The sequence below is a fragment of the Ranitomeya variabilis genome, chromosome 5, assembly GCF_051348905.1.
Source record: "Ranitomeya variabilis isolate aRanVar5 chromosome 5, aRanVar5.hap1, whole genome shotgun sequence".
Classification (NCBI taxonomy): Eukaryota; Metazoa; Chordata; class Amphibia; order Anura; family Dendrobatidae; genus Ranitomeya; species Ranitomeya variabilis.
In genome coordinates this window covers 32,718,202-32,743,730 of record NC_135236.1, presented here as the reverse complement: position 1 = coordinate 32,743,730, position 25,529 = coordinate 32,718,202, and the positions used below count along the sequence as shown (strand labels likewise).

Sequence of the window (25,529 nt, the reverse complement as noted above, 5' to 3'; positions counted from 1 at the left end):
CCTAATCTACAGCCATCCTACCGGCTACGAATGAGGAGAAGCTGCTGGAAGCATGGATAGTACCTGGGCAAAGATCCCATCCATCGGATCTGTCTCTCCAGGCTCCTCGGAAGGCTCCAGGCGCAGGCAGCGCCATTCAGCATGGGCACCACTCATCCGCAGGCCGCTGAGGTAGCAGGGATCCCCAGCATCTGTCCTCGTGACTTCTGAGGCAGCGGACTGGGCAGCAGACCCCAAAACACCAGGCGGCTGGACACTGGGAGAGGAGCGGTGAAGCCTGAAGTTCTGGTCTGTAAAATAACCCGGGCCGGCGGCGGTGAGTGCAGAGGCGCAAAGGGGTGGGACAAATACAGCAGGCGCCATTTCCCCACTGCTCACAGCATTCAGCTGCAACTCTGTATGATATATCGGGCTGTAGGCTGAGCTGTCTACAGCTCCTCAAATATCCATTATATAGACTGAATTGCTGCAGCGTCTGATTTAAACTTTGGGGTGGCAGAAATGGTACACCATATGAGGCATGGGAGACAGGCTAACTCACTCCCCGATGATTAATTAACCTCTTATGGTCACTCCCTGCTATATAATTAACCCCTTGTGGTCCTCCACCATAGAGTCATACCGATCCGCTTCACAGGACACGAGCAACTATAAATACTACACTGAGGTCTATATATTCCTTCTCTTAACAATCAAATTGCTCCTGAAGTCTGATTAAGCCTTGAGAGTTGGGGTCAGCAGTGAGAGCTTGCTGTTCCACCTGCTCCCCATGTGAGCTACCTACTATATTGCAGCTTCTGATGTAAACACTTCTTAAAAACAACATCACCGCCTTCTTGTCACATTATTAATGTCAATGGTCATGGATAAATTTGTGGGCAAGCAAACTAAATGAGGTTAAGCCTCTCAAAATCATCAGGGTTCCTCTCCACCTAAATCTACTCCTGATGCTGGCAGCGAGACTTCACATTCTATAGCTGATGCCATAATGGAGCGCCTCATGCCTGAAATAAACTCCAGATTTGCTATCTTTCAGACCTCAATAGACTCTATAATGTCACTAGTAGGGTTGAGCGACTTTTATTTTTATAGGATCGGGTCGGGTTTCACGAAACCCGACTTTCTCAAAAGTCGGGTCAAGTGAAATCGGCTGATCCTATAAAAAAGTCGGGGTCGGGGTCGGCCGAAACACGAAACCCAATGCAGTGCAATGGGATACTATGGTTCCCAGGGTCTGAAGGAGAGGAAACTCTCCTTCAGGCCCTGGGATCCATATTAATGTGTAAAATAAAGAATCAAAATAAAAAATATTGATATACTCACCCTCGGATGCGCCCTGGTACTAACCGGCAGGCTTCCTTCCTAAGAATGAGCGCGTGAATGACCTGCGGTGACGTCGCGGCTTATGATTGGTCGCGAGCGGTCACATGGACAAGCCGCGACGTCATCTAAGGTCCTTCACGCGCTCATTCTTAGGAGGGAAGGCTGCCGGAAAGAAGCAGGGCGCGTCCGAGGGTGAGTATATTCCTATTAGGTATATACTCACCCTCGGACGCGCCCTGCTTCTTTCCGGCAGCCTTCCTTCCTAAGAATGAGCGCATGAAGGACCTTAGATGACGTCGCGGCTTGTCCATGTGACCGCTCGCGACCAATCACAAGCCGCGACGTCACCGCAGGTCATTCACGCGCTCATTCTTAGGAAGGAAGCCTGCTGGTTAGTACCAGTGCACGTCCGAGGGTGAGTATATCAATATTTTTTATTTTGATTCTTTATTTAACACTTAAATATGGATTCCGATACCGATTCCCGATATCACAAACATATCGGAACTCGGTATCGGAATTCCGATACCAGATTCAGAAGATCGCCGACCTCATGGCCGACCCCACACAGGGGTCGGGTCAGGTTTCATGAAACCCGACTTTGCCAAAAGTCGGCGACTTCTGAAAATGGCCGACCCGTTTCGCTCAACCCTAGTCACTAGTAAACAATCAGGGCACCCGCCTGGCTGAGACTGAGCAATGCATCTCAGATCTCGAGGATGCCACCAGGGAGTTGGGGGAACGTCTAGAGGGAAGGGAGAGAGTCATCACGGAGCTCCAAACTAAAATGGATGATTTGGAAAATCGATCTAGACCCAAAGGGCTGCAGGAATCTATCCACCCCTCTGAGCTGCTAAAGTTGATATCTGAGTGGCTGCCAAGGACTCTGGATATTCACCTGACATCGGGATCAATTGCTGTTGAAAGGGCACACAGAGTAGGCCCACCGAGAGGAGGGGATAACGATAGACCTAGACCGGTCTTATTTAAGGTCCTCGACTATCAGGACAAAATTCGCCTACTCGCTGCCTATAGGAAGAAAACACAGCTCTCCTACGACGGCCACAAGGTCATGATGTTCCAGGACTATCCAGCCTTAGTGGTGGCCAAAAGCAGGGCCTTCAACTCGGTGTGCAAGATTTTGGCAGATAAGAACATTAGATTTGGCCTACAATACCCTGCGGTGTTACGCTTTTACAAATCGGGGGAAAGCTGGGTCTTTGACAACCCAGTCAAAGCCCTGAAATATGTCCAAGAAGCCACTTGACCGCTGTGAGCAGCATCTGGAGTGGCTTACATAGTGACACTATCATAAACCGCATAAGGTGATGCCAACTGACAATCATTCGTCATGTTGTTGATATTTGTTGCTTTCCAAATTCGGTATCATATATTGCGATGCAGGTTAAAGGGAGAGCCCAGGTTATGCTTGCAGTTAAGAATGTTAGGGTTAGGGGGGTATTTGAGGGGGACGGACTCTACATTCAATTTCGGGAATTTAACAACCCGGGGATTCTCGTGCCTACTTGCTGGGATAGGCAGGGATCCAATTCTCATCTATTGGTTAAAATTAATCTGATTTCACGTACTGGAGTTGGTTAATGGCAGATATCTGTTGTGAATTCTGCTCTTGGGCTCCCTCCGGTGGTTGTAAGTGGTAGCGCTGCTGTCTCTGAATCACAGCATTTATCAGGTGTGTTCACTTTTTGCAATTTGGACTGGGCTATTTAGTCTTGCTTCACCCTTTAGTCAGTGCCAGTTGTCCATTGTTCCTGGAGGATTCACATCCCTGCCTGGTCTCTTCAGCTTTGCAGTTCTTTTCAACAAAGATAAGTTCTGGCCTTGATTTTGCTGTCCACATGCTGTGGTCTTATTGTTCAGTTCTTTTCTATGTTTTCTCTTGTCCAGCTTGGTCTGTATAAGGATTTTTTTATCCAAGCAAGGTATCTCTGGAGATGCAGATATACCCTCCATATCTTTAGTTAGCTGTGGAGATTCTGTATTTTCTGTGGTGGATATTTTCTAGTGTTTTAATACTGATCGCATAGTACTCTGTCCTATCCTTTCTATTCAGCTAGAAGTGGCCTCCTTTGCTAAATTCTCATTTCAGTCTGTGTATGCTTTTTCCCTCTCCTCTCACAGTCAATATTTGTGGGGGGCTGCCTATCCTTTGGGAATTTTCTCTGAGGCAAGATAGTTTTCCCTTTTCTATCTCTAGGGGTAATTAGTCCTCCGGCTGTGTCGAGATGTCTGGGGAGCGCTAGGTACATTCCACGGCTACTTCTAGTTGCGGTGTTAGGTTCAGGGTCTGCGGTCAGTACAGGTACCACCTTCTCCAGAGTGCATCTCATGCTGCTCTTAGGCCACCAGATCATAACAGATATCACTGGGCAAGAAAAGTCCATTGTGACGTCTCTTTTATGGTGTTCATGGAACATCAACAGACTAAATTCCCCAGTCAAAAGGAGAAAAAATCTTAAATTATCTGCATCGTGAGAATTTAAAAGAAGAAAATGTCCAGCTTCACCGAATCCATGAAAAAAAGTTTTCTTTATTCACAAACTTAAACATAGAGGATACAAACTTCAGCACAAACCATATGGGTGTGAATCTCAATGCGTTTCTGGAGACCAAGCTCCCTTAATCATGACACTGGGACACATCCCACATGATTGTGGGTGGAGATTTTAATGTGGTACATGATACTGATATGGATAAATCCAATCCCCAGTCTCCACACATATCCACACATAGGAGACTTATACATTCCCTCTTAGACAACTTGGGGTTGCTGGATGTCTGGAGAGTGCAACATCCTGTTGAGAAAAAATTTTCTCATTACTCACATGCTCACGATTCCCATGCTAGAATCGACTACTTGGGCTCTTCACTCATGCCACAAATCTTACAAACTAAAATCCTAGACATCCATATTTCAGACCACGCACTGAGGACTTTTAAACTCAGACTAACTAACCCAATTCACTTTCACAAGAAATGGAGGCTTCCTTCATACCTATACCATTCAGAAGATTTAAAAAAAATTCCTACAATTTTCATGGTACACCACAAATTAGATAACCAAATACATAGTGAAGCACCACATCTCTTCTGGGACACCTCTAAAGCAGTGTTGAGAGGGCAAATAATTTCATATGTGAGCCATATAAAGAGACAGTTGCAAGAGCCGGCCCTGGAGACGCAGAAATCCCTGACATTATCACATTGAAATGTTAAATCAAATAATACACACCTCACAAAAAACAATACCTTGAAGCAAAAGAGACAGCGGATGCCTTAGCCCACGAACGTGCCATTTATAGTCTTGATTACCAAAAGCAAAAATATTTTAAATGGGGCAGCAAACTGGGCAAATTACTTGGATCTCTCACTAGACCATATAGAAAGGCCACAAGGATACACAAATTTGGAATGGGGATGGCGTCATCTTGACTGGGAGTGAGGAGATCACAGAAGAGTTTAGGTCATTTTTTGGCTCTCTTTACAAAGCAGAGACAAGGGAAGGGGATGAAATATTCAAATTTTATACAATCGGATGTGGCACCTTTACTGACAGAGGAACATCGGGAGATTCTTAACGCCCCTTTGGAGGTTATCCAAACCATTAGCAAATTGAAGCTCTCTAAGTCTCCAGGACCCGATGGGTATGGCAATGAATATTACAGAGTTCTGGGGGGAGCTGTGGGTCCACACCTTTGTGGGATCTTCAATCAGCTGGATCAGACTGGGCAGCTACCGGATTGCTTCAATGAAGCAGATATAATACTGCTCCTCAAGCAAAAGACTCTTAACCTGTGGAGGGCTATAAGCCAATCTCGCTCTTAAACTTAGACTTTAAAATTTTCACTAAAATACTTGCAAATAGAGTTCAACAGATAATTCCCAACCTGATACTACCTCAGCGGATTGGTTTTATTCACGGTAAATCTATAATGTACAATAAAAGGACAGCTTTGGGGGCTATTTCTTATGGAAAAACTCACGGTTGCCTGGGGACTATTGGGGTCAGTCTAGGCGCCGATAAAGCATTTGATAGGGTAGCCTGGGACTATCTTTTCGACGTCCTGGCGTTCAGAAATTTCGGTTCATGGTTTTGTGAGGTGATCAAGATGATATATAGAAACCAGGTGTCCAGGCTGCCCATAAATGGCATACTCTCACCCATATTCGACATCCAGAGGGGCACCCATCAAGCATGCCCTTTATTGCCCCTACTTTTTAACATAGACCTGGACCCACTGCTTAGAACCATTTAAAATTTACCAATGTATAGAGGCATAAGGATTGGGCCCACTCCACATAAAATTGCGTCATTTGCCGATGACATCTTTCTATTTATCACAAATCCAATTAAGGCCATACCAGTTATCATGAAGGTCCTAAGTAGAGATGAGCGAGTATACTCGTTGCTCGGGTTTTCCTGAGCACGCTCGGGTGTTCTCCAAGTATTTCTAAGTGCTTGGAGATTTAGTTTTCATCGCCGCAGCTGAATGATTTACAGCTATTAACCAGCTTGAATACATGTGGGGATTCTCTAGCAACCAGGCAACCCCCACATGTACTCAAAGGTTGTAAATCATTCAGCTGCTGCGATGAAAACTAAATCTCCGAGCACTAAAAAATACTCGGAGATCACCCGAGCGTACTCGGGAAAACCGGAGCAATGAGTATACTCGCTCATCACTAGTCCTAAGTCATCTTGGCAAATGTTCAGGCTTTAAAATAAATTATAACAAATCCAAAACTCTGGCTCTGTTTAAACAAGGGAAATTGAACAATCCTACACTCCCTTTCAGATGGAGCACATCTCGATCACATAATTAGGCATCCACTTTCCGGCAGATTTGTCATCGCTATACCATATTAATATTAGACCCTTGATTACTTCAACAGTTAACCTTTTAAACGTACTGGAAGCATTTTGCCTTGTCCTTTTCGATATCAGATGGTTATATTCCCTAAACTTATGTACGTTTTCCAAACACTATCCCTTTTGTTGTCACAAGCGGACATTAAAATCCTGAACACAGGTTTTAGGAATTTTATTTGGTGGAAAAGAAAGAGGATCACGCATAGGTTTAACCCCTTTACCCCCAAGGGTGGTTTGCACGTTAATGACCGGGCCAATTTTTACATTTCTGACCACTGTCCCTTTATGAGGTTATAACTCCGAAACGCTTCAACGGATCTTGGCGATTCTGACATTGTTTTCTCGTGACATATTGTACTTCATGATAGTGGAAAAATTTCTTCAATACAATTTGCGTTTATTTGTGAAAAAAATGGAAATTTGGCGAAAATTTTGAAAATTTCACAATTTTCAAATTTTGAATTTTTATTCTGTTAAATCAGAGAGTTATGTGACACAAAATAGTTAATAAATAACATTTCCCACATGTCTACTTTACATCAGCACAATTTTGGAACCAAAATTTTTTTTTTCTAGGAAGTTATAAGGGTTAAAAGTTGACCAGCAATTTCTCATTTTTACAACAAAATTTACAAAACCATTTTTTTTAGGGACCACCTCACATTTGAAGTCACTTTGAGGGGTCTATATGGCAGAAAATACCCAAAAGTGACACCATTCTGAAAACTGCACCCCTCAAGGTGCTCAAAACCACATTCAAGAAGTTCATTATCCCTTCAGGTGTTTCACAGCAGCAGAAGCAACATGGAAGGAAAAAATTATCATTTTACTTTTTAGTCACAAAAATGATCTTTCAGCAATAATTTTGTAATTTCCCAAGGGTAAAAAGAGAAAAAGGACCTCAAAAGTTGTTGTCCAATTTGTCCTGAGTATGCTGATACCCCACATGTGAGGGGGAACTACTTTTTCGGCACATGGCAGGGCTCAGAAGGAAAGGAGCGTCGTTTGACATTTTCAAGCTAAAATTGGCTCGAATTGAAATCGGACGCCATGACGCGTTTGGTGAGCCCCTGATGTGCCTAAACAGTGGAAACCCACCACAAGTGACACCATTTTGGAAACTAGACCCCTAAGAAACTTATCTAGATGTGTCGTGAGCACTTTTATCCCCCAAGCACTTCACAAAAGTTTATAACGCCCGGGCGTGAAAAAAAAAATCCTATTTTTTCCACAAACATGATCGTTTAGTCCCCAATTTTTTATTTTCTCAAGGGTAGTAAGAGAATTTGGACCGCAAAAGTTGTCCAATTTGTCCTGAGTACGCTGATACCCCATATGTGGGGGTAAACCACTGTTTGGGCGCATGGCAGGGCTCAGAAGGAAAGGAGCACCATTTGACATTTTCAATCTAAAATTGGCTGGAATTGAGATCGGACGCCATGTCGCGTTTGGCGAGCCCCTGATGTGCCTAAACAGTGGAAAACCCCCACAAGTGACCCCATTTTGGAAACTAGACCCCCTAAGGAACTTATCTAGATGTGTTGTGAGCACTTTTATCCCCCAAGTGCTTCACAAATGTTTATAACGCCCGGGCGTGAAAAAAAAAATCCTATTTTTTCGACAAACATGATCGTTTAGTCCCCAATTTTTTATTTTCTCAAGGGTAACAAGAGAAATTGGACACCAAAAGTTGTTGTCCAATTTGTCCTGAGTACGCCGATACCCCATATGTGGGGGTAAACCACTGTTTGGGCGCATGGCAGGGCTCAGAAGGAAAGGAGCACCATTTGACATTTTCAATCTAAAATTGGCTGGAATTGAGATCGGACGCCATGTCGGGTTTGGCGAGCCCCTGATGTGCCTAAACAGTGGAAAACCGCCACAAGTGACCCCATTTTGGAAACTAGACCCCCTAAGGAACTTATCTAGATGTGTCTGAGCACTTTTATCCCCCAAGTGCTTCACAAAAGTTTATAACGCCCAGGCCTGAAAAAAAAAAATCCTATTTTTTCCCACAAAAATGATCATTTAGTCCACAATTATTAATTTTCCCAAGTGTAACCGGAGATATTGGACCCCAAAAGTTGTTGTCCAATTTGTCCTGAGTACGCTAATACCCCACATGTGGGAGAAAACTACTGTTTGGGTACACTTCGGGGCTCGGAAGGGAAGTAGTGACGTTTTGAAAAGCAGACTTTGATGGAATGGTACGCGGTCATCATGTTCCATTTGCACAGCCCCTGATGTGCCTGAACAGTAGAAATCCCCCACAAATGACCCCATTTTGGAAACTAGACCCCCTAAGGAACTTATCTAGATGTGTCGTGAGCACTTTTATCCCCCAAGTGCTTCACAAAAGTTTATAATGCCCGGGCGTGAAAAAAAAAAATCCTATTTTTTCCTACAAAAATGATCATTTAGTCCCCAATTTTTAATTTTTCCAAGTGTAACAGGATAAATTGGACCCCAAAAGTTGTTGTCCAATTTGTCCTGAGAATGCTGATACCCCACATGTGGGAAAAAATACTGTTTGGGCACACGTCGGGGCTCGGAAGGGATGTGGTGACGTTTTGGAAAGCAGACTTTGATGGAATGGTCTGCAGGCGTCATGTTCCATTTGCAGAGCCCCTGATGTGCCCAAACAGTAAAAAAAAAAACCACAGGTGACATTTTGCAAACTAGACCCCCAATGAACTTACATAGATGTGCCCCCTTTTTGGAACTAATCTACTGTTTCCTGTAAAGTAAATTAGTAGTGCATGGAGGTGTGGTACAATTTGAAGCAATCCTTCATACACAGGCCAGGTTTTTCGGGGCAGATGTCGCATTGATAAATGGTGTCCTTGCTTATTCCCCTTTTGTAACACACTCGGCACCTTTTTTGCAACTTACCTCTTTTTCCAGTTTGCGGGACCTCCCCCGGGAAATGCTGACCTGGTACGATACGAGCACCTTCAGTTCCGGAAGTACTGGGGCCCGCTCCTTCCCTCGTGCCAAATATCAGGGCCTTAACCACTACCTCCTGGAACTGAAGGTACGACGTATCAGTGTGGCGTGCACATCGTGACAGCATGAAAGCTTTTTGCATTGCCATTTGTACAATGTACATGTACAGCTTTTTGTACCACACCTTGGCCTTTCTCAAAGCACTGTACGGTTGGAGGAGTTGATCAGAGAGATCAACACCCCCCATGTTTTTGTTGTACCCCAGTACACAGTCAGGTTTGCTGACCTGTGTAGAGGTACCCCGTACAGTGCTGAGGGCACTGCCATCACCGTGTATGGTGGTCAAGAGAAGGACATCCCTCTTGTCCTTGTACTTGACCACCAGCAGGTGGTCGCTACATTGGGCTTTGCTCTCACCTTTCCTGAGCATCTGCCCAAGCAGTGTCTTTGGGAGGCCTCTATGATTTTTGCGGACAGTACCGCAGGCTGCGGTACCTCGCGCAGAGAGGGATTTGTAGAGTGGGATGCTGGAATAAAAGTTATCAGTGTAGAGGTGATAACCTTTATCCAGCAGTGGGTGCACCAAATCCCACACTATTTTCCCACTCACTCCCAAGACAGGGGGACACTCAGGTGGTTCAATCCTGGTGTCCTTCCCTTCGTAGACTCTAAAGCTGTAGGTGTACCCTGAGGTACTCTCACACAGCTTGTAGAGTTTGATTCCGTACCTGGCCCTCTTGCTGGGCAGGTGTTGACGGAATCTGAGCCGCCCCTTAAAATGAACCAAGGACTCATCCACGCAGATGTCCCTTTTGGGCACGTACACTTCACCAAACTTTTTGTTGAAGTGTTCGATGACCGGCCGAACTTTGAACAGACGGTCAAAGTTGGGGTCATCTCATGCGGGACACTGTGCATTATGGGAATAATGCAGGAACTTATGGATGGCCTCAAAACGCGTTCGGACCAAGACCATTCAGAACACTGGAGTGTTGTATAAAATATCAACGCTCCAATATTGCCGAATTTCTGGCTTCTTCAGGAGCACCATATGAAGCATCAGGCCCCAAAACTGCATCATTTCAACTGCGTCTACAGGAGACCAGTTAGAATATGATGAACCGGTGTTTTGCTCCAAAAATTGACGAGCGTACAAATTAGTTTGCTCCACCATGAGGTTAACAAAATCCTCAGAGAAAAAGACTTTGAAAAAGTCTATTTCTGTGAGGCCGGTGGTGTCAAACCTGATTCCTGATTCTGCCACAAAATCAGGAATCAGTGGCTCGTAATTTTCGGGGGGCGAGGTCCATACGGGGTCCGAAGAGGGGCGCGCTGGTTCATCTTCAGGAGTGGGCCCTGCCTCATCTTCATGAATGATGGGCACTGCTTCTGTCCTGCGGCGTCTGCGTGGCGGTTCCGCAGGGCCGGAGGAGGAAGATGAGGAGGGGGAAGAGGATGAGGAAGAATCAGAAAAACAAAGAAAAGTGGAATCCTCTCCCTCGCTATCAGTGTCGGAGGCAAGGAAAGAATATGCCTCCTCCGCTGAATAGCGCTGTTGGGACGAACGGGACGAGCGGGACATTTTTTTTGTGAGTATGGTGCTTTTGTGTACTTTATTGGTAACTATGTGTACGTGTGGGGGGATAGTGTTTGGTGCAAACTATTCTGAAAAGAAAAAGCTAAAGGAAAAAAAAAGCAAATGGGGAGAAAAAAATACCTGTGAAAGGAAAAGTCTAAAACAGCAGGCCCTAGCTCTGATAAGTGAACCGCGTCACTTATCAAATTTCGGCGCCTGCTGGGTGTGCGAATGGGGATGTGGAAAAAACGCCAGGTACGAGAGCTCTGATAAGTGAACCGTGTCACTTATCAGAGTTCGGCGGCTGCTGGGTGTGCGAACGGGGATGTGAAAAGGGAAGGCACAGATTAGACACGGCGGCTGGGGGAGCGCACGGGGATGGGGAAAAAAAAAAAAAAAAAGGGAAGGCACAGACTAGACGCGGCAGCTGGGGGAGCGCAAGGGGATGGGAAAAAAAAAGAAAAGGCACGGATTAGATGCGGCAGCTGGGGGAGCGCAAGGGGATGGGGAAAAAAATAAGAAAAGGCACGGATTAGACGCGGCGGCTGGGGGAGCGCAAGGGGATGGGGAAAAAAAAAGAAAAGGCACGGATTAGATGCGGCAGCTGGGGGAGCGCAAGGGGATGGGGAAAAAAAAAGAAAAGGCACGGATTAGACGCGGCGGCTGGGGGAGCGCAAGGGGATGGGGAAAAAAAAAAAAAAGACACGGATTAGAAGCGGCGGCTGGGGGAACGCAAGGGGATGGGGAAAAAAAAAAGAAAAGGCACGGATTAGACGCAGCGGCTGGGGAGCGCACGGGGATGGGGGAAAAAAAAAGAAAAGGGAAGGCACAGATTAGACGCGGCGGCTGGGGGAGCGCAAGGGGATGGGGAAAAAAAAGGCACGGATTAGACGCAGCGGCTGGGGGAGCGCACGGGGATGGTGCGGCTGCTAAATTTGGACACGGATACGGCGCAAGGTGGGGAAGGGGGGATGGAGCAAGGGGGAATGGGGGGGATGGGGCAAGGGGGGATGGGGGGGTGAAAAGAGATCGGGCCGGGATCGGGCTATCAACTCTTACGGTTTGTAGTCTCTCTTCTTTCTTCTCTCTTCTTTTTTCTTTCTTTAGCAAGAATTGTGGTGTCACAGGCTAATCCAGGGGGTTTTAGCCGATGCCTGGCGTTGCCAGGCACTGGCCTAGCATCGAGTACATCGGTACTCGATCCTAGCCTGGGACCTCACTGTTTCAGCCAAATTGATTGGCTGAAACAATGAGAAAGGCTGCGATTGGCTGCTCAGAATTGAGCAGCCAATCACAGCGATCGGGAGGCCGGGGGGGCGGCAACAGGCCCCAGGATGCCGACACCATCTTCCTCCAGGTAAGATGGCGTCGGAATTTTAATGCGATCACTGCGACTTAAGTCGCAGTGTCGCATTAAAGGGCATGACGTACTATTCCGTCCTTGGGAAGTAGGGCCCACCCCACATGGACGGAATAGTACGTCTAATGACAGAAAGGGGGTAATAATATTACTAGCCCCTAAGGAGGAGGGTGGCATAAATTTCCCACTATTGATTGGATAAGAGCAAATTCACATTTTGCAAATGTACTTTTAGATTAACAATTAAGCCCTCACATCTCACTACCAGCATTACTTCATTTGGCCAATGATGACCTTCCGAAAGACATAAGAGACCATCCCACCATGTGGCAGACTATACAAGCTTGGAGGAAATGCAGGAGACTCTGTCACATAAAATCTGATTCCTCTCCCTTTCTACCATTCCTGGGTAACCCAGGCTTTAGAAGAGGTAATCCACCCTCGTCTTATACATTGCTCGCTAGACAAGGCTGCACCTTGGCAGCTGACCTGCTGGACAATAGGTTTTCCACACTTACATTTGATGTTGCAGCACAACGTTTTCCAATATTTGTATATAAACTCTTTCTTTTTCTTCAGGCAAGGAGCCTAGCTCTAAAAAGCATAGCAGATATAGGAGAAGGAGGGGGGAGGAACACTATAGATGGCTTCCTTAGGACCGTGAGGACGCAAATAGCCTCGACAAGCAGTATTTATATACTGTTATGCAAGCAATGGTCGTGGGAAGGCAGAAATACAGGCCCTGCACTTTGGTTAATGATATACATGACATCACGTTCAGGGACATACTAGAAGTCACTATATTACAACGGAAAATCATCCTTTCCAGTAGTTATACAGACATGACCTTGTTACGCCATCATAGAGCTTATGTTACTACATACATCAAGTCTAAAATGTCTCCCTCAGGTACTTTTGTTTGCACCAAGTGTGGTATGGGACACACTGACATATATCATCATATGTGGGGATGCACCAAGGTTCAAAAATTATGGAGGTCTATTCATGCTGAACTCCAGAATCTCTGCGGGATCATATTTCCACTTACGCCGCAGTGGGCTATCTTTAATATTTTAGACAATACTCAACATGAGTTCCCAAAACACATTAAAGCCATGTTGGTAATTTGGGCCTCAGCTGCCAGGAAAGGTATCCTGCAACACTGCTAACCCCCAAATCACTCATGCACTCCAAAATAATGTTTCTTTTTAGGATGGATTGGCTTAACACACTAACGAGCAAGGAAAAATTAACTGGGAAGTTTCTACGTACATGGCCACTGTTCATACCATCACTCCCTCAAGACAAACTCAGCACACAATTCGAAAAAGCTCAGCGGTGCCACTTCTATACCTTGAGACCTTGGCTTAACAATTGAATGTGGAGAAGTTAGGGGGGAGCGTAAGGTTAGGGGGAGGTTGGGAGGGTAGTGGGGGGGATGTTTATGACTGTTATAAAAGTTTGTTCTTTCAAGGAAATGTACAATTTTCTTTTTTTTGTTACGCTCTTTCAACTCAATAAAAATAAGTTGAAAAAAAACAACAAAAAGCTCTCCAAAATTTAGAGACAAATTGTACTCCCCTATCAGACACAATGTTCAGAGGAATCCCCCGTAATCTTACAATATGAGAAATAAACAACCTGGAGAGTGTCTCTGCATTAGGTAATCCTGACAAAGGAACAAAATGAGCTTGTTTGTTGAATCGATCACCTACCACAAAGATAGCAGTCTTACCATCATGGACAAATGAAATCCATGGACAAATGAGTGCATGGTCTTTCAGAAATAGGCAATGGAGCCACTTCACCTGCCGGCCGGCTATGACTGACTTTGGTGCGTGCGTAAACTTCACAAGCAGATACAAAATCTTTAATATCATTATGCATGGACGGCCACCAAAAAAGTCTAGCAATGGCTTTCCTTGTGGCAGTAACCCCAGGATGACCGCTTAAAACGGAATCATGAAATTCCTGTAACACCCATAATCTTAGATACACAGGCACAAATAATTTAAACCCTGTGGAAGTGGAAGGAGTCAACGACTGGACTTTACGAATCTCCTCTTCCAGCTACGAGGTCACCATAGACACCACAATACCCTGAGAAATAATGGAGGATGGAGGTTCTGGAGGAGAAATTGAATCTAGACTATGAGATAAAGCGTCAGCTTCCACATTCTTAGACCCTGGCCTAAAAGTAATAGAAAAATAAAACCGAGAGAAAAACAAGGACCATCTGGCCTGTCTCGCAGTTAACCTTTTAGCTGCTTCAGTGTAAGCTAAATTCTTGTGATCTATGATCACTGTAACTGCATGAACCGCCCCCTCCAAAAAATGCTTGCATTCCTCAAAGGCCACTTTGACAGCAAGTAACTCCCGATTCCGAACGTCATAATTTCACTCCATCGGTGAAAATGTTTTAGAAAGAAAAGCACATGGACGCAGGTTAGTCAGAGTCTTGGGCCCCTGCGATATGACTTCCCCCACTCTGATCTCCGAAGCATCCACCTCCACAATAAACGGTTTTTGGGGATCAGGTTGGATCGGAAAGGGTGCAGACATAAAACACTCTTTTAATCTTTGAAAAGCCCTGATAGCACCTGGTGACCAAACCTTGAGATTCACCCCCTTACGTGTAAGGTCAGTAAGTGGTTTAGCAATCTGTGAAAACCTCTTGATAAATTTTCTATAATAGTGGGCGAATCCCAGAAAAAGCTGCAAAGCCTTAAGATCACGAGGTTGAACCCAATCAATTATGGCCTGCACCTTCAGGGTCCATCTTAAATCCTTCTGCTGACAAGACAAACCCCAAGAATGATGAGATCTCCTGAAAAGAAAAGACACATTTCTCTAATTTAGCAAACAGAGAGTTCTCCCTCAGTCTCTGTAACACAATACAGACATGTTCCTGGTGAGTGTCCAAGTCTGGCGAGAAAATTAGAATGTCATTGAGGTAAATAACAACATATCTTCCAAAGCAATCAGAGAAAATATCATTCATAAAATTTTGAAACACAGCAGGTGCATTAGATAATCCAAAAGGCATGACAAGGTTTTCAAACAGACCCTCAGACATTAAAAACGCCGTTTTCCACTCATCACCCTTTCGGATGCATATTAAATTGTAAGCCCCTCTAAGATCAAGTTTAGAAAACACCCTGGCCCCAGAAGCTGATTATATAGGTCGGGGATGAGAGGGAACTGGGTAAGTTTTTTTTATCAGTGATCTTGTTCAATTCTCAGAAATCAAGGCAAGGACGGAGACCACAATCTTCCTTTTTAACAAAGAAAAATCCAGCAGCTATAGGGGAGGAGGAGGGACAGATATGACCCTTCCATAAACTTTTGTGAATATATACTTTCATGGCGGCCTGTTCAGGCCTAGACAAATTGTTATGGTGAGCTTTTGGCAATTTGTCGCTAGGATTAGGATCAATAGCACAATCATAGGGATGATGGAGAGGTAGTATCTTCGCCTCTTTTTTCGAGAACACATCTACAAAGTCCTTCAGGTACCCCGGAAGACCCTCCAGATTAGCGGAGGATAAGTGTACATTTTTTTAGACATTTTTTGTAACACTTGGGCCTCCATTTCACAATCTTTCTGACACCAATCAATAACAGGATTGTGAACCTGCAATCATGGAAACCCCAGTACCAATCAAGCAGGTAAATTATCCAACACAAATCAGGAGATGGTTTCATAGTGGAGTGCTCCCACTTGGAGAGTGAAATCCACCGTTACTCTCTTGATCAAGTTGCGAACTAACAGAGTTTAGAAAGACCCATTCAAATCATCGCCCTTGAGAACACAAACTGTCCCTAAGCATAACTTCAGAACCAGTCCCGAATCAATAAAGTTAGCAGCAGACCCACAGTCACTGAATGCCAATGTTGATAACTAGTGATGAGCAAACGTGCTCACCACTACTCGGTACTCGCCCGAGTATCACTATGCTCGGTGTACTCGGCGAGCACCGAGTATTTCGGCGGGAGCTCGGGTCTCCGCCCTGCAATTCTGGCACTCTTTAGAGCGCCAATGACAATGCAGGGATTGTCAGTCATGCACTGTAATGCTGCAGCCATCTTTGTTGTGGTATTACAGTGATTGGCTGGCCGCACAGCATCATCAGGTCTATAAGAGACCTGGGGACACCCTGCTCACCGCATTCTGCTCTGGACTCAGAAAGTGTAGGAAGAGCTGCTGCTGAGATAGGGTCAGAAACGACCTTTTAATAGTTAGTGTAGGTCTGCTAATGTTCAGTCCACAACTCCTGAGAAACCAACAGTCCTTTTTAGGGCTAATTCAGGGGTCCAGAGATTGCAGCGCTAGGTAGGCAGGGCACGGCAAATCCACATCAATGCAAGGCCTGCAGGCACTGTATGGGAGGACATAGCTCTCACTGCATCCCTCCAAAAGCTCCATAACTGTCTGCTGCTGCTGCTTATTTAATATATATCTAGCTGCAGTTTTCTGTGGCTTTTTTGTTCTTCACCTTACACCTACTCCTTTTAGTCTAAAGAAATCCATAGCCCCCTTATTTTAACATTTATTTGCATGGTCACGCTGCAGACTACAGCCTGGTCATTGTAATCGAAGAACGTGCAAATCTACCTTTTTTTTTTGTCCCAGGCACCACATGGGAGTGCTCCAAAAAATCTTTTTTTGTGTGTGTGTCATAGCCCCAATTTAGTTGTGCCCAAAAGAATAAAGGCCACATTTAGATCAGTCTGTTATCTGAGGCTGACGGCTGGGGTATCTGTGGTGGAAAAATTGTAGCTTCGCAGGCATAAGTTTCATAGTTCTGTCTGCCAGCCTTGTTGTACTCATTTTTGCCAAATTTCACATACAAGAGAAAAAAAAAGTTATACAGTCTGTTATCTGTGGCTGCGGCCTGGCGTATCTGTGGTGGAAAAATCGTAGTTTCGCAGGCATACGTTTCATATTTCTGTGTGCTAGCATTGTTCTCCTTTTTCTTTCTTTTTTTTTTTTTTTAAATCACCAAAAACAAAAAATATTTTATACAGTCTGTTATGTCAGGCTAAGGCCTGGTGTATCTGTGGTGGAAAAATCGTAGCTTCGCAGGCATACGTTGCATAGTTCTGTCTGCTAGCCTTGTTCAACTCATTTTTAATTTTTATCAAAAAAATCTGAAAAAAACTAAAATAAATTTATACAGTCTGTTATGTCACTTTGAGGCCTGGTGTATCAGTGGTGGGAAAATCGTAGCTTCGCAGGCATAAGTTGCATAGTTCTGTCTGCTAGCCTTGCTCTACTATTTTTTTATTTTTTTCAAAAATTCACCAAAAACCCCCCCAAAAAGTCCCCGACTTCAACCAACACTGCCTGGTTCATCTTGATGCGCATTTGCTGTGTGATCTTGAACAGGTTCTGCAGAAGAGCGTTCGCCGCTTCCTAATTTGATTCAGGTGTAAAAGAGCAGCCAATTATTCATATATCGGGGGGGCTGATCAGGACGGGACCCCTCTGCTCTTGCAACCTATCAGCAAACTGTGGATTATATTCAGCAGATTTTTTGTTGCACAATTTATTTACGGAGGGGCGATTCTACCTTCGAACTGAAGTAGTTAGGTATCGAAATTCAGCCCCCAGTCACGTAGCTCTTTCTGAATGCTCTCATCCTTGTGTATGTAGTTCATGAACTTCCAAACTTGCCACTCCCTCTGTTCTGGTGGTAAGTGGGTGTGAACGGCCAGGTCTTTCATGACGTTGAAGACGTTTCTCATTCTGTCAGTCTGACCAGTTAGGTTACAGAACTCTGGCACCAGTAAGTTGGCTCCGTCTGTGGCTCCCGGCTTGGGCCTCTGGGGGATGTTCACGATTAGCGTCTGGATCATGTCTTTCACTTGTTCATTGTATTGGTTCTTATAGTAGTCCACAAAGCTGATCTCGCTTCCGTCTGCCTTCTTGAAGGTGGATGCTGTAGTCATGTTTCAGGCGATCTCATCTATGTGGTATTTTTTAGTGTTGGACTTGGTGAGGACGATCTGTCTGATCAGCTCCTTGCAGCAGGCATCCTGGAACCTCTGAGGGCCACACGAGGAGTAGAGGCTGCTCATGATGTCGTCCACAGTCTCATTCCTGAGGACTTTATGGCTGACATCAATGCTCAACATGATGCTGGACTTGTACTGGAAGATGGAGGTGGAAAACCTTCGGCAGATGGCGAGTCGGTGGGCTCTGACTTTGGTGACATCGCTCAGGTTGTAATAGTTGCATCCTACCTGCTTCATATCCGTTATCTTCAGGAGTCTTAGGAAAATGATGTTATAGAAATGGAAGCAGGTTGGCGAGGTCGGTGGAAGCTCGTTGGTCAGGGTGATTGTTATCCGCACGTTCTCTCCATTTCGAATTTGGCTGAACACCTCGGTGACCTAATTCAGTCTTTTTGGTAAAAACAACACGGTTCCATCAAATGCCCGCATCTTCCCTATGGTTTCTTCATGCAGGTACAGGAAGCCATACTCCAAACGCTTGGACTCCATGGCGGTGTTGAACTAAACATTATACTGGTACAGGGCCCACTGTGGTTGGGACACCAGTTTGATGTGGTTGGTCACAAGAGCAATCTTGGTTCCAAAGGTACCAGCTTTCGATTTTTGGACGTGTTCGATAGTCTGCCGGGTGTTCACCCCGACGTCATGGAAATCACGCCTACGGCCGCCCCGTTCCCTGATAGACACTTCTGCAAGTCCAGCTGACACCTGCAGAACCACGGGCGATGGTCTCTGGCGGACCTCTCTGGTGCCCTCTTCCGACGAGCAAAGGCTCAGGTGCTGGCTGCTGAGATCTGACTGATGGCCGGGGTCTTTGAGGCTGCTGTACCTGTCCAGGTGGTCTTTGTGGGGCCTGCTTCTGCACATGAGCTCGGCCGCGGGCCTGGGATCTTGCTCATCAGCTCATCTTTTACTTCGTACACATACCACGCACTAGTGTGTATTGTGCCTAATTTTTAATGCGCTCACTCAACACGCAACTTCTGTCGCCGTCCATGTGCGCTGACACACTAAGGATTCCTCTTCGCATCCAGGCTTCTATGAAAACTCTGTTGGAACCAGTTTTGACAGGATATACGTATTTCCCAGTATACCAGTATAATTGTTCTGATGAAGGTCCGGATGTGGACCGAAAACGTTCAACTTTTGTCTCTATGGACGCACATTGAATAAATAACTATCCACGCTAAAGTATTTTTGAGTGCCAAGTTTCTCTATTGTCTGTATTGCTTTGGGCTGGATGCCCTACTTGAGTACCTAACTCGCATGATAGTACGAGTGTCGTGTTGTACCACTACAAATTAGGGTCAAGGCGGCCCTTGCATTCAGTGCATAAGGAATCAGTATTGCAGGACCAACTGAAGAATGTGAAGTGGGTTTCCCTGTGGCCATCCAGCACCTGGGTTCAAAAGCTTATTGAGGTGCATATGACTTGATAGCAGGGCAGGTGTAAGAGGGTGAACTGTAGTCCCACTGAGAGAGCACTAGGACCCTGTGGTTTTTGCCTGCTGCAGCAGGGGACAGACACTGCCAGACTCCCGGAGACCATGTGTGCTGGTGGGTGGGGTCTGGTGTCCTGTGTGTAAAGTGTCAGATAAGGAAGTGAGAGCAGAGAAGAAAAGGCAGGAAGAGAAGAAGAAGCTGCAGTGATATAGAAAGAGACTATGTGGATTTACTGCGAGTGCGTTGGAGAAAAAGCTTTTGAGAGACTTTTTGTTGCTAACGTTTTTCTGGAGAAGAGCTAACCTTTTATTTAACCCTGTGAGAGACTTGTTGTTGCTAACGTTTTTCTGGAGAAGAGCTAACCTTTTATTTTGGAAGACTGAGACTGACTGAAAACCCAGTACGTATTTGAGAGTCTGGGGAGTCCCTGTGCATTGAGTGGAGAGACAAGTTTGGACAGACTGCTGATATAGAGATGGACGGGTTGTTGTGGGAGCATTTCTAGGAGCTACAGGAGCAGAGACAACATCGTGAGGCCACTAAACTAAGTCCCCGGCGTTTGGGCTCGGCATCGGCCGACAAGACAAGAGGAGCTTGCTGTAACTTATTGGCGCTGAAGATATGGACTGGCTGCAGCCTGTGCAGATTCCTGCCTGAGACGAGATCTATCTCAGGATACGGTACCATAGTCATAGATACCCGGGTATCCCTGTTCAGAGTGTTTTATCGTTACTTTGGAGGTGTATTGAATATTAGATGTGTATAAGTTATACTCAGTGTGCCATTCCAGGGGCTCCCTTGATAACACTACATTCAATTTACACTTGTTCTTGTATTGAGTTGTTCTGTTAGGTAAATTGATTATTAGTCTGTTGGAGCATACAGTTCTCAGGAGACCTTGGAGTGGCACAGTGATTTCAGCTGCTGCTGAATTAGTGTATCTTTGGGGTGCATCTGCCTTGGTATTCTCCATATTACCTTAGTTATTTTGCCTTTGAGTAAACAACTGTTGGAGATTTCTGCCTTAGTCTTGGTTTGTGACTCACTGGATCTTATTCGGACCTCTGGTCATTACACAGGCCTTGCATTAAATGCAACATTATTTCAGGAGGCCCTCCTGTACCTCTCTTAAAAGGGGTATTGGGGTGCATTGTAATTCTTGGCAGCCAAGCCACTCACTGCATAGGCAATAACAGCATAGGAGACCCACTGTTTAATAATGGCCCTTTAAGAATATTAATGCCGCCTGATGCCCCTCTAACAATGTGACTTTAAGAGTCCCTCCTTCATAAATGAAACAAGTTGGGTCTGCTTATGTGTCACACACCACATGGCCAGCTAGGGTTGTTACATGATACAATGACATTTCCCAGTGAAAGCATTTGTAGTGGTTGAAAGCAATGTTACAGTTGAAAAACGCATCAAAAACGCTCCATCTGAACATAGCCCAAGTGGGGGAGGAACATTTTGGTCTGGGGTTAATTATTTTGCCTTATATACAAGTCATTACCCTGGAAAGGATGCACCTTAACATATTTCCCAGCAAAATCCATTTTGGTTTCGTTTTTGTATGTTTTTTGGTGCACCTGTAAAAATGGCGTGAAATTCTGACAACATTGCTTACAGCTGTGACCTACGAGTCAGGAATGCTTACAGGGGCGATCCCCATGATGTCCCCGCGTCACTTGAGCAGTGTTTCCATCATTTTCAGATGTTTCTAGACCTTAAAAGGACCCCCGGGGGGATCGTGGTAAAAATACTCGGGTCTCCCATAGACTTACATTGGGCTCGTTGCTCAGGTCGCAGTACCCGAGTATACCAATTTGCTCGACCCGAGCAACGAGCACCAGAGCATTTTAGTGCTCGCTCATCACTAGTAAGTATCTCTTATGTGTCCACCAAGCAATATGACCTATCAATATGACACATAACGAAAGTGTCAGATAAAATTGTATTTATTAATGACATATTAAACAACAAAATATAAAATATCACAGGAAAAGATCGTCCCATTGCCTGCACTTTGAGGTATCATAATCATTAACATACAGTAAATTAATGTATCATGCTGTACATCTACACTCTTGGAAAAAATACTTGATATATTTGAATATATGATATTCATCCTTGATTTTTTTGCAAGTGTGTAGATGTACGTCATGAATGATACATTAATTTATTGCATGTTTATGATGATAGTCCTATTGCCTGCACTTTGAGGTATCTTTTCCCTTGATATTTTAAATGTTGTTGTTTTAATATGTAATTAATAACTACAATTTTACCCGACACTTTGGTTATGTGTCATATTTATAGATTATATTGTATAGTAACCTCTAAACTCACTTCCTGTATCTAATGTGCCGTTTCATTCCATTTCCATTGTCTGTTCATCCCATGGTCTGCTGCTATTACCAGTATGCCACTGGCTTGGTGTTGTTCAAAAATGGCTGCTTCTTTCAATAAACATGACCATACCTGTCTATGGGATGGCCGTGATATTGCAACTCTGTCCGCTCACTTCACGGGTCCAATTTTGTTTTTTGAACTTTTTTTTCTCTCCTTATTCCAGGAGTCATAAATTTATTTCTACATCTACAAAGACATATTAGAGGTTTTGTTTCTTTGTTTTTGCTTCTTTTTTTTTACAGTATGAGTTATAGTTTTAGTTGGCTCCATTTAATTTTCCATATAATTTACTCAGAAATTGGAAAAAAAATCCAAGTGGGGTGAAATGGTGAAATAGTGCAACTTCACTATTGTTTATTGAAAAAAAGAAAAATTGTAAAAAAAATGCCGGTGGTCAAAAATGTTGGAAAAAAAAATAACAAAAAGCCACTGAATCCCCAAAGATGAGATGTTCTGATGGTCTCAGCTAAGGCTCTGATAGTGGAAGTCATAGTGGTCACAAGTACTGACAGTTCTGATGAAGATTGGTAGAGCGTGTGATATAAGAAAAGCAGATATTCACCAACATGGTGCTGCCAGAGGTTGGACCACCAGTCACGTCTCATCTGGAGGTCTCAATGCAGTCTAATCTGGTCCCGGCCTGGTTCAACAGTTATAGAATTCTGATAGAATTGTAATTTAGTTTAAAAAATAAAAAGATAAAAGAAAGTTTTATAAGACTAAAGGTACCTTCACACGAAGCGACGCTGCAGCGATAGCGACAACGATGCCGATCGCTGCAGCGTCGCTGTTTGATCGCTGGGGAGCTGTCACACAGACCGCTCTCCAGCGACCAACGATGCCGAGGTCCCCGGGTAACCAGGGTAAACATCGGGTTGCTAAGCGCAGGGCCGCGCTTAGTAACCCGATGTTTACCCTGGTTACCAGCGTAAAAGTAAAAAAAACAAAGTACATACTCACCTGCGCGTCCCCCAGCATCTGCTTCCTGACACTGACTGAGCTCCGGCCCTAACAGCACAGCGGTGACGTCACCGCTGTGCTTTCACTTTCACTTTAGGGCCGGCGCTCAGTAAGTGTCAGGAAGCAGACGCTGGGGGACGCGCAGGTGAGTATGTACTGTTTGTTTTTTTTACTTTTACGCTGGTAACCAGGGTAAACATCGGGTTACTAAGCGCGGCCCTGCGCTTGGTAACCCGATGTTTACCCTGGTTACCAGTGTAAAACATCGCTGGTATCGTTGCTTTTGCTTTCAAACACAACGATACACGGCGATCGGACGACCAAATAAAGTTCTGGACTTTATTCAGCGACCAGCGACATCACAGCAGGATCCTGATCGCTGCTGTGTGTCAAACTAAACGATATCGCTAGCGAGGATGCTGCAACGTCACGGATCGCTAGCGATATCGTTACAAAGTCGTTTCGTGTGAAGGTACCTTAAGTGTAACTAAGATCATCTCCACCAAAATGTCTCAATGACATTGTGAACTGTGTTTCTGGGCTCCCTCTGGTGGTCACTAACGGTACTGTGTTTGGCATGTCTTGTTGCAGGCCTGGGCTCCAGCTGGGTCATTAAGCAGCGGGTGTTCCCTATTTAGGTCTCCTCTGGACTCAGTCTCTTGCCTGGCATCGTTGTATCCAGTCCTATAAGGTTTCCTCCTGATTCCTTTCCGTCTGTCTCATGCAAAAAAAGCTAAGTCCGTTTTGAATACTTTGGATTTTTTGCATTTTTCAGTGTTTTTGTCCAGCTTGCTTTATATGTGATTTTCTGGCTCGCTGGAAGCTCTAGGGTGCTGATATTCCCCCTCCGCACCGTCAGTCGGTGTGGGGGTTCTTGTAATATTCAGCGTGGATGTTTTTGCAGGGTTTTCTGCTGACCGCATAGTCCACTTTCTATTTTCTGTCTATCTAGACTAGTGGGCCTCACTTTGCTGAATCTAGTTCATCTCTACGTTTGTGTTTTCCTCTTGCCTCACCATTATTATTTGTTGGGGGCTTTCTATATCTTTGGGGTTCAATTTCTCTGGAGGCAAGTGAGGTCTTATTTTCCCTCTAGGGGTAGTCAGTTCTCCGGCTGGCTCGAGACGTCTAGAATCAACGTAGGCACGTTCACCGGCTACTTCTAGTTGTTGTTGTTAGGATCAGATATGCGGTTAGCCCAGTTTCCACCTCCCTAGAGCTGTTCCTATGTTTTTTGTTGACCTTGCCGGAATACCAGAGATCCTCTACCACTGGGATCATAACAGAATGCCAGGCCCGAAGAAAATGTTTATTGCATTGCAGAAGCGGGATTAAAAAGAAGTTCTGAGTTTTTGTTTTTTTTTGTGTTGCTGCAGTTCGCCTAGCTTCTTCCATCCCCTTTTTCTCTGAGTGGCTTGAGCTTTGCTGCAGATATGAATGTCCAGACTCTGACTTCTAGTGTGGATCAGCTTGCTGCTAGGGTGCAAAGCATTCAGGATTTTGTTATCCATAGCCCTATGTCTGAACCAAAAATACCTATTCCTGAGCCGTTTTTTGGAGATAGATCTAAGTTCCTGAATTTTAGGAATAATTGCAAATTGTTTCTGTCTCTGAAACCTCGTTCCTCTGGTGATCCCGCTCAGCAAGTTAAGATTGTTATCTCCTTCCTGCGCGGCGACCCTCAAGATTGGGCCTTCTCTCTGGCGCCAGGAGATCATGCATTGGTGAATGTTGATGCGTTTTTTCTGGCACTTGGTTTGCTTTATGAGGAGCCTAATCTTGAAAGTCAGGCTGAAAAGATGTTGCTGGCTATCTCTCAAGGCCAGGACGAAGCTGAGGTGTATTGTCAAAAATTTCGGAAATGGTCCGTGCTTACTCAATGGAATGAGTGTGCCCTGGCCGCAAATTTCAGAAATGGTCTTTCTGAAGCCATTAAGAATGTGATGGTGGGGTTTCCTATCCCTACAGGTCTGAATGATTCAATGGCTCTGGCCATTCAAATTGATCAACGTTTGCGGGAGCGCAAATCTGCTAATCCTTTGGCAGTGCTGTCTGAACGGTCACCTGATTCTATGCAATGTGACAGAATTCTGACCAGAGCCGAGCGGCAAAATCATAGACGTCAAAATGGGTTGTGTTTTTACTGTGGTGATTTAACACATGTTATCTCAGCATGCTCTAAGCGCTTAAAAAAAATTGTTGTTAATCCTGTCGCCATTAGTACTTTTCAGCCTAAATTTATTTTGTCTGTGACTTTAATTTGTTCATTATCTTCTTACTCAGCTATGGCTTTTGTAGATTCTGGTGCTGCTCTGAGTCTGATGGATTTGTCGTTTGCCAGGCGCTGTGGTTTTGTCCTGGAGCCTTTGGAAAATCCTATTCCTCTTAGAGGAATTGATGCTACGCCATTGGCAGAGAATAAACCTCAGTATTGGACGCAAGTGACCATGTGCATGACTCCTGTACATCAGGAGGTGATTCGTTTTCTGGTACTGCATAAAATGCATGATGTTGTTGTTTTGGGTCTGCCATGGTTACAGGCCCATAATCCAGTTTTAGATTGGAAAGCTATGACTGTGTCAAGTTGGGGTTGTCAGGGGATT

At 44.8% G+C, this 25,529-nt stretch overlaps 1 pseudogene; it reads right to left on the bottom strand.

The window, feature by feature from the left end:
- Positions 1-17,389: 17,389 nt before the first annotated feature.
- LOC143774779 (piwi-like protein 1 pseudogene) lies at positions 17,390-21,226 on the bottom strand (annotated as a pseudogene).
- Positions 21,227-25,529: the final 4,303 nt, after the last annotated feature.